Source organism: Neltuma alba, unplaced genomic scaffold, assembly GCF_004799145.2.
Source record: "Neltuma alba isolate B1F8T4 unplaced genomic scaffold, ASM479914v2 tig00012157_pilon, whole genome shotgun sequence".
Classification (NCBI taxonomy): Eukaryota; Viridiplantae; Streptophyta; class Magnoliopsida; order Fabales; family Fabaceae; genus Neltuma; species Neltuma alba.
In genome coordinates this window covers 79,198-88,641 of record NW_021636705.1, presented here as the reverse complement: position 1 = coordinate 88,641, position 9,444 = coordinate 79,198, and positions in this window count along the sequence as shown.

Genomic DNA, 9,444 nt, shown 5'->3' with positions numbered 1-9,444 from the left:
TTCGTCCCTAATCTGTCGCTAACTCGATTTTTTTAAAAATAAAATAAAATGCCACATGGCATCTCTACCAATTGCCACGTCATCACTGGGAGACCACCTCCACGTGTCGCTGTCCCCTCACCTCTACTGCCACGCGTGCGCCACGTGTCACACCTCTACCTGCCATGTGTGCGCCACGTGTCACCACCACATAATTCCCTCCTCAAAATGACTTCTCCATGGCTTGAACCCAGGACCTCCTCTGTGTGCATGTGCAGCTTTACCAGTTGAGCTGCAATAAACCTGTTGACTTATTATGTAAAATTAAATATATATTATATTATTTTACACAAACAATTATATATACATATATATTATTAAAAACTAAAAATATACTATATGATAATTTTAATTATAACTATTTTAATGAAAAAAAATAATTTTTAAATATTTGTTTTACTATTTTTTATAATGTTTTATTTTTTAAAAATATTTTTAATATAATTTTAATTTCTAATGACACTAATTTTGAATTTTAAATCATAAATAATTTTTTATAAATAATTTTTAAATTTATTTTTTAATTAACATTGATAAGATATACAATTCAATTATACATATATTATATTATATTATGTATATGTGTTTTATATATTTGAATAAAATCATTTACAATTAGTCAAAAAATCTTGTTATTCAAAAAATAACTACTATAATAAAATGTAATAAATTTTTCTATATAAAAAAATTAAATGATTTAAATAGATTATGATAAACAGTATTCTCCTACTTGTATATATATCTTATGTAATTTATTTTCTTAAAATTAGTGATGGAATTTGCGACGGAAACAAATTCCGTCGCTAATTTCTGACGGAATTTTTGTTGTTATTTTTTTTTTTTTTACGGATTAGCGACGGAATTTTTCCATAGTTAATATTAGCGACGGAATTTTCTGACGAAAAAAGATTCCGTCACTAATTCCGTCACTAAATATTTATTGACGGATTTTCTGACGGATTAGCAACGGAATTTAGTGACGGACAGAAATTTCATCCCTAATCATCGCTAATCCGTAAAAAAAAAAATTAGCGATGGAATTTCCGTCGCAATTCCATCAGAAATTAGTGACGGAATTCGTTTCCGTCTCAAATTCCATCGCTAATTTGTGACGGAATTTTTTTCCGTCGCAAATTCGTCGCTAATCAGCTGTTTTTTTGTAGTGGTCTTAGATAATTAACAATAGAGCTGATAAAAATAAATCTCATATACATATTTTTTAAATTGTTATGGTTGTTTTATAAGAGTACACAAATATACATCCCACAATTAAATTATACATATCAATATAATTGTATAAATATCTTGTAAAAAAATACTTTAATTAGATTGATGCATTATTCTTTTTGGAATAAAAAGCTAAAAGCTTTGGGACTCCTTTAAATTATAAGCTTCTATATAGAATTGTAAATTAAAAGCTTATCAATCAGAGTGGCGTAGCAGAAGCGTGGTGGGCCCATAGCCCACAGGTACCTGGATCAAAACCAGGCTCTGATAGGAATTTTTTGTTTGTATATTCTCTATAAAAATAAGGAAAAAGATCAATTCAAGTTTCTATATGTTAATATTCTTTTTGTTTTTTTTGTATATTTGTCTTTTTGTGTTTTTTCAACTCTTTTATCTTCTCTGTGAAATGTTAATCCTTTTATTCCTAAAAGGAGCATGAGCCACTAAACAGTGTTAATTTTGTTGAGATGAACTTAACTGATATCATAAACCCATGAAATGACTTGAAAAAAAACATGCTAACATGAAAATTTTTAAAATTGTTTGATGAAAAACTTGGCTTGATTAAAACACAGAAAAAGTAATCTTGCTTAAAATAACAAAATGCAAGTGAGTATAAGAAGAGCATAAGAGAAGCATTAGGCTATCGAGTTCTTTAGCGAAAGTGAGCATGGCATGTTTCATGCAATTTAAATATAATGATTAGGTTTTGCTTCTTTAGATTGCAAATAGTTGTTAGTTGTTAGTTATTAGTCACCGATTATTATTTTAACTCAGTAAAAGTTGGATTGTGTTAGTACAAGTCTCACACCACTAGGTTTTATAAGTTAAGAGTTCGACGAATTAAAATCTGCCGAAGAGCACAACCAATATCCCACCTTTGTTATGTATATGATTCCCTTTTCTTTTTTGAATGCACTAATAAAGTTTTCTCTTTAATCAAATGGCTTTGCACATGTTCTGTTATTGGCCTAGGCAGGAATATAATAGGAGTAAATCATTTCTTATCTTCAGTCCTAACTCCTAATATGCCTTACTGTGCTAAGCAAACCTGATTTCTTCGTTTCAAATTTGACTCTAAACACGGAAAATGGAGTTGAACGTAAAATAGCTTATTGACAAACGAAACTGCTATCTTAAGCTGCTAGAGTAGCCCTCATCAAATCAATCCTTGTACTTGTCAACATCCATGTTCTTTCATGTATCAAGCTTCCAAAACACATTTGTGATCAAATAGATACTTACTGTGCTAATGTTTTTAGGGGTGATATGGATGACAAGAAAATGGCTCATCTTCTAAGGAGGGTGAAAATTTTTAAACCAGTTGATCAGGGTGATTTGGTTCGAAGGCCCATTATAGTTATGAATAAAGCTCTTCTTGCCAAATAAGCTTGGAGAATTATTACAGCTGAAGAACCTTCTTTATTGGCTTTCTCTTTGAGGATTAAATACATTGATTTGAGCTCTTCAGTTCTAATCAAGGAACCGCATAATGTCTACTAGATTTGGAAAGGTATTGCCAAAATTGCTGGGTTAATAATATCTAAGCTCAAGTATAGAGTAGGAGACATTTTATTCATTCATTTAAATCACCATTTAAGCTGGCCAATGCAATAAAACCCAACACAAATGCCAAATACTCCGCAGGTTGCTTATCTTTCATTGCAAAATGTTTCTTCCCGAAGTCTAGTTAAGTAGAATGCTTCTCTAGTTCATCGGCTTAATCGCCCTTCTATTGCCAAATATATTCTGTCAAGTGTCAACCCCCTCTCTTTCACTGATAGTAAGGATAAATTAATCTAGCAATGTAATTCTATGGAAATTTATAAGGTAAAAGATGGAGCTTATTGTTTGATGAATGCTGATAAGCAAATTCTGGATGAGTTATGGAAAATCTTGTAGAAGATTCCTGTGCCATATAAATTACTTTTGTTAATATGGAAGTTCATTAGGTATGCAATGTAACAACGGTCCTCCTAAACCAGTTACTAATCTTTTTCACAATGGTTTGACAATACTAACTATGGTAGGCAAGAAGCTTAGTAAAACATTTAAAAGGCTACCATGGTTATAAAATAAATTTCAATCCCAAAAGCAACAATCAAGATGAAAAAGAGTTAAACTCGTCTTTAAATATTTATCCATGATAGAAAAAGAATTACACTAAATCATTTAAAGGCTATCATGGATATTAGGATTTCAAATACTTTTACATGCAAAACCATGTTAGAAAGGATTCGACCTATCTAACATGGTCATAAGAATCAAGCCACTGGTTAACAAAAATACATATTTTCAAAAATCTCAAGACTTGGCCTCCTAGCATCAAGCTCAAGCATGACAATATTAAAGTTGACATCACCACCAATTCACTGAATAATACTCATATAAAGCATAATAGTCAACTCAAATGAAGCATAACAGTCAACATAAATCCACAAAAACCACATGCATAAACCTAAAGATCTCTGGCCTACTAGTAGCACTCATCAAAAAGGAGGGGCCCTAGGTGACAATATACAATCCATCATCACATACAAAAAGGAACAAAGGTAGTACAAGAAGCTATAAAAGCTTATGCCTCCAGATTCTTCCTTAGTTATGCTACCCTCGAACTTTCACCTGCAAACATGAATAACTACACAATGAGACATAAGCATTAGTAACTAATAGTCCAACTCATCATATGTACCAATATGAACTCGTGTGAGATAGTTATAAAAACATGTATACATACACATATCTCAAAATCAGCTCAAAACAATACATCAGTGTTATCATGTAAATACAATCCCAATGACCATGTTCCCTCACTATGGGGGAAGTAAAAGCCAAATTGGATAATCTCTCACTTTGGAAGGTAAAATCTAAGCCAATCCTTCACTATAGAGAATGTGAGCAAAGGAGAAGGTTCCCTCACCATGGGAGAAGTGCCAGGAGACAGCCATTATGCATTAATAGAGGCACTCATCACGTGACAGCAATAGACACAATTCACTCATCAATTCTCAACATATGCATCATGCTTAAGAATCCAACAAGTGGTAAATCTCAATTTCATAATCCATTCCTAAGTTAAAAATCCAAAGTGGTAGCATATTATTTCAAAAACCCAAGTATTGCATTTTCAAAAGTCAATCCAACAAGACATTCATTTCCAATATATCAATATGATTCTAAATGTACACCAAAGTAGCTTCCATAATTCCAAAGTGATAAAAACAACTCACAAACAACATACTACCATATATAATGAGTGAAAAGTGATTATCTCTCACCTAAGCAATGATCAATTATCACAATTCAAGTTGCCCTATGCATAACAACACCAGTCACAAACAATCTACACAATCACATAATCACCACATATTAGTTAACAAACTAATCAAGTGGTTAACAATAACAATTGGGGACTTATATCCTTAGTCTATCCCAATTCTCAACTCAACTTCAAATTGACCATCCCAAAACTCAAAATACTATCTAATAGTTCAAAAAACTAATAGGATCTCAATTAACTCCTAATTACACCAATTAATCAAAAACCCCAATTTCACAATCTAGGGTTCATCATTAAAAATACCTAAATATGAAAATCAATTCAAGTCAACATTCTAAACTCCTTAAACATTTATTTTAACTCATATTAATATAAGCCAACCATCAAAATTTATTTCCAAATTCCACATTGTCATCTACTATCAAAAACCTCCAAGAATTGTAAACTATAGCCTCCAAGATCCTCCAAACTCTTAATTTAAGAAAACTAAACTAATTAAACACTTGATCTAGTTCATATAAGTCATTTAAAATCAAAATAATCTATCAAAACTTCAACCCATTCAAAACCATTGAAAAACCTTAAGATTCAACTATCTTGACCTTGAAAAATCCAAGAGCAAAGGGTAGATAAGAAGTTAGGAACACTTACTTGAGGTATTGAAGCCTTAGAAATACTTTCCCAAGTTCAAAATATCAAACCTAGCAGAGCAAGGCGATTCCCCCTCCAAAAACTTTAGTTTTTGCATCTAAAATGTGCCTCCCATATTACCGTGGCTATTTCCTCAGATTACCATGGCAATTTACATAGAAAGGGAGGATTTACTAGCTCTGCAGCAATTGCCATGGTACTTTGTATATAAGGGAAAATTCTTTAGGTCCACCCAAACGGCCACTGCTTTTTTAACAAAATACCATTGCACTTTGTACCGAAATGCTATTTCTCCTATTTTTCAACTTCCAATAAACCTTAAAGATCAACAATAATCAACTTAATTATTTAAAACCAAGCCTATTTACCTCTAAACTTTAGGATTAAGACCTAGAATGTTACATGCAATCCCCTCTAGCAATGTTCTTAAGCTTCATCATATTCCTGCCTCTAGTTTATGTGCTTTTGGTTGTGACAATCAAGAATCCTTAGTGTAACATCCTAATTTTCACATTCCTAAGATATAAGTAAATTTTTATTAAGATCGAATAGATAGGGGTTATATATATATAAGCAATTACATTAATTATAATCATATGTATAAGTGTTTATGTATAAGCACATATATATCAGTAAATGAATAAAATAACAATGTTGAGAAGTCCCATATAGACTAAATGATTAGAAGATGGAACTCTAGGAGCCTATATATAGGTAGTAGTAAGGGAGAGTTAAAAATGAATTAAATATTTTTTGCACGAAACTGAGACAATCTTAGTACAGTATTGTTTATGAGTTTGTAAACCATTGAATCAAGCTGAAATTTTGGTCATCAAGTTCAAGACTTCACACTTGTCCATTTCCCTGGTTGGACTGTTAATCTGACTAGGTATGAGTTATTATAAATAAACCCCATTATAGTATGTTCAAGTTTAGGTCTCGTTTGTATTTGATTGTTAACTAGGAGATCAGGTAACTGAATTTCTATATGCTGTATGTTCTGGTATATGTTGGTGAGTGCTTTTTATAATTGAGATATTTTATATAGAGTTTTATTTGCACAAACTATTTTGTGGGATACTCTTTTAAAGGAAATTAAATAAAGTGAGTTTAGAAATAATTGACCTTTGGAATATGATGCGTGAGTCAAAGTTTTAGTGAGTTATGTTCCCATATATGTGTATATCTATTTGAATGTTTTGAATCATATACATTTGGGATGGGTTGTGGAAGAGATGATCAAAGTTACTAAGATCAATATACTTGTCATATGATATTGGCCTCCATATGGAGCTCTATGGTTAGCTACTATTATTGTCCTATTAGTTTTTCGAGAGACTGTGACACTCCACTAGTTCTTTGAGGGGGACTCATGGTCCACCAAGTACTTTGTAGTCTTTAGTCAATCTGTATCACTTGTGTGATGAGCTTATAAGAGTAGCTAGACAAATGAAAAGAACTTAGCCTATGGGTATAGTCAGCGAAAATAAGTAGGATATAAAGGTAGATTTGGATTCATGGATTGCATGACATGAAATCTTCATTGATATTTATATCTTTTGGATAAGTGAAAAGTATGTCATTTCTTATGATATTATTGATTGCATGGGACTGACAAAAATGTCTGATTTATAAATGTCTATTGATTATTATTAACTCTGTATATCCTACCTAACACTTTACTAATTCATGCTAATGTATGTGATATGTAGGAATTTTGTTATTAAGAGATTTTCTCACCTCTATTGTTTAACATTCTTTAGGTGAAAGCTTTAGAGGAGGGATGTTTAGAAAGGCTTGGGAGGAATAAAGCTATAATAGCGACTTGTAGTGCCCCCCCAGTTTATGAATTATGTTATTTCCTGTATATTGCCACCCTAAAATAATCTGTGTTTATTGATTCACGAATTATCATGTTTTTGTGCCTTTTTATTTATTTTGTTATGGTATACATGCTAGTAGTTGGCTAGAGACATAGGATCACATGTGATCTGTTTATTATGAACTTATTATAAAATATGAATTAAGACTTAATTCTTGCTATTTTGATTTATGAGCTATATAATATATTGTTGTATAACCATATTAGATGAGATTGATCCTTTCTTACATGGTTAAGGAAAGTTTTTTGATCCATGATAGGGTGTATGATTGGATGCTGTTCTTTTCTATTATAGATAACATTATTATATAATAAGTTAGTTCATATGATTGTGATAGATTTGAGTTTGTTATTAGCATAGTTTGGTTAAAAAAATTTTATTTCTTGAAGTTACTCTAAAAAAGTTAAATCTATTAGTTTATTGGGGAAGGTTGTTTCACTTAGAGCACTTATTTTGTTAGTTGTCCTTTCATTAGGACTTTATAATTTGGAAGTTTACACATTAGATTGGAACAAAATAATTTTCAAAGCTTTATGGAATGGTTAAAGAGAACTCTTTAAGTTCTTGTTTGAGATAGTCATGAGCATATGACCAAAACTGAATGTTTTATGGAGAAAAAGAAATTCTGTCATACACCAAGGAGGAAAAATTTCACTACAGTGTAGGATATTATCAAAGAAATTAATGGTTGTATTACCTTATTTGACCTAACTTTTCTTTACTTCAAAATCCTCTCTCTAATTTTTATTTCTCGATCAATTGATGGTGATTATACTTTTTCTTACCCGTTGGGATATGATATCATTCTTCATAAATTCAAGAAATAGAGGATATCACATTGTCAGGGTATTGTTTGCCTTTAAGTATCTTTAGTTCAAACTTTCCTTTGGAGAAGTAAAGACTATAGGGGTCAAATATTTCTCTAGGTTTGTTTTCAGGCAGCAATACTATTATAGCTAATGACTTCTAGAATTTTGGAGGAAAATGACCACAACTCTTTGATAATTTCTTGTATCAATAGAAGATTCATCAAAATACCTCCAAAACCACTGCCATCAAACAATCAAATTCAGAAGGATTTTTACCTTTTTATCTTGTTTTAAGAACTGTAATTCTGCAGTCATATCTATTTCTTCTTTTTTAAATTTCACTCAAGGTACGATTGCTCTGTCTACTTTGGAACCTTATAATACTTTATTGTTTTAATTACATTTTGACTTTTTACCAAAAAATGTTAAGAGTTCAATACCATACTTATTATTTCAGCTAATTTGTTTTTGTCAACAAAATTCATATGTGGTTTTGGATTGAGGTCATTATCATTACATTTTTCTAAAACACAAATAATACTTTTTGGGTTTGAGTTTTGATTCCTCAAGTTTCAAACTATAGGTTTTGGTCCCTCAAGTTTCTTTTTATTTAAAACATAAACATTCCCTATAATCCAATAAAAATATAGACCATTTTGCGCCTTGAAGGACTAATTCCCGAAGTCTGAAACTTAAGATATTAAAATCAAAATAGGATAAACTTAAGGGACTAAAGACACGGCTAATTGGATGGTTGGATTTCCTCTTAAATATAAGATTTTCATCTACTTTATATTTTATATCTATTATATCTTTCTCCACACTAAATATAATCGAATGTTTTGGTTAAAAAAAATAAAATCTGATGTTATATATGATTATCTTAAGGAGACAATGCCATATTTATTTTAATTAACTAATTTGTTTGAATTTCTTAATCTATTTATATTAGTGTTATATATTTATTTGATTTTGTCTGTGAAGTCTATATTTAAAATTGCAAAAGAATGCTTTGCTCAAAAACAGAAAAGGGGTCATGAATGCTCCTTTTAGTAGGTTCCCATTATATAGTGCTGAAGTACAAGAAACTTTCATTGAGCTTATCACTTGCTCATATTTTGAGAATGGAGTCTCAAATTTATGTTTGTGATTCGATAGTTTAATTCACAAGGGTGTTATAACTGTTGTGTTTGGTTTTATATGTTCTACCTTGTGTATGCTCTTTTATGTCAATATCTTATGCATGCTACTGTAGGATGTTTGCTGCTATCTAAAATGTAAGTGTCTTTATGTGCTTATCTTTTTATTTTAATCTAACTCATCATTTGATCAAGAAAAAAAAAAGTTCCTTGATCTTTGCAGATGCAAATTTGGAGACTCTTTGTCCATGCAAAAGTGAAGAATTTTCTATGGAGAGTTATTACGGGGCCAATACCTGCCAAAGATACGCCTTGTATGTTCAAAAGAAAATGTTCTGATTCTACAATTCGGCCCAAAGATATCAATTTTGGTTGGTTTGGTTAATGAGGATTGAAAAGAAAAATTTTAAAAATAT